The sequence below is a fragment of the Halyomorpha halys genome, unplaced genomic scaffold (assembly GCF_000696795.3).
Source record: "Halyomorpha halys isolate HHAL.00 unplaced genomic scaffold, Hhal_1.1 Scaffold4024.1, whole genome shotgun sequence".
NCBI lineage: Eukaryota > Metazoa > Arthropoda > Insecta > Hemiptera > Pentatomidae > Halyomorpha > Halyomorpha halys.
In genome coordinates, this window is record NW_027105510.1 from 11122 (window position 1) to 12350 (window position 1229).

The window sequence follows — 1229 nt, forward strand, 5'->3', positions numbered from 1 at the left end:
CAGAGGTTCAGTACTTTGTAACGAAGTACCATTACAAGACCAACGGTTGTGCAAGGAGGTGATTTGGTCAGAATCACGCTTGACCGCCAGAATTTTACCCAATTAAGGGTACCCAATTTAAGGGGCTAGTTAGACCCCAGGAAGGCTCCAAGAACCCACAGGAGTTGACTCACAGCTACAGTGTAACAGGAAACAATTTCTGCCCAGCCGGATTTTTAGCTCAGCTCTTGGAATTGGTAGCCATGCGCCTTACCCTGGGGCTACCTGCACTCCCATACAGGATAAAAAAACATTGTGAATTGCCGAATCTTATAGAATTCGAACATTTATTGGATGGTTTGAAAATGATTTTATGTAAATTTGTAAAACTATACCGAAATGAATAGGAAAAGTCTGGTGCGTGGTGTGCATCACTACACTTTCACTTACCACCCTACATACCCCCAAATTTTATTTAGAATGGTAGGCTCGTGTTATCGCTATTTTTGTAATTTTGAAAACAAAAAATAAATCATAACCAAAAAATTGTTCTGTTGATATAAAAATATTTTTTTAAAAAGATTTCCGTCTTAAGTGTCTATGGACACATTTACATTCGAATACAAGCAAATAGAAACTGATGCTATTTCAATCTTTCAGCCCCTCTTAAAAGTGTTTCGACCAACATTTACCGGAACTTTTAAGACTTAAACAGAATACAAATATCTTTGACTGAATTAAAATATTTTCAATTTTAACACACGGCTTCGTTAAATTCATAATTTAGAGTTTTTCGAGGTAGGAATAACAAAGAGTACAAAGGTTTAACAATATATTACGAAGCAGTAATAAAATGGATAAATACTGGGCGGTCTTGGCTTTTTCCGTTCGAATCGGATTTCTCTTTTTTCTTCCGTAGTTATTTATAAAATTCTTTAATATTTTGTATTTATATACTGTTTATTAATACCAACATTGAGATCTTGTTTTTTTTTCCTAATAAACAAAATTAAATGTACTTTGAAGGGAGATTTTTTGAAAATTTGGCATTTAAAACCAGTTCGACTGACTTTATATGAATAAAGCCTATCTGGTATTAAAGATCACTTATTTGTCATTGATTCACTCACTTTAATTAAAATCATTAGAGCCGTTTAGGCTTGTCTTCTTTTGTTTGTATATATTTTAAGAGAGTTTTTTTTTACTCTTGTCTTCTTTTGTTTGTATATATTTTAAGAGAGTTTTTTTTT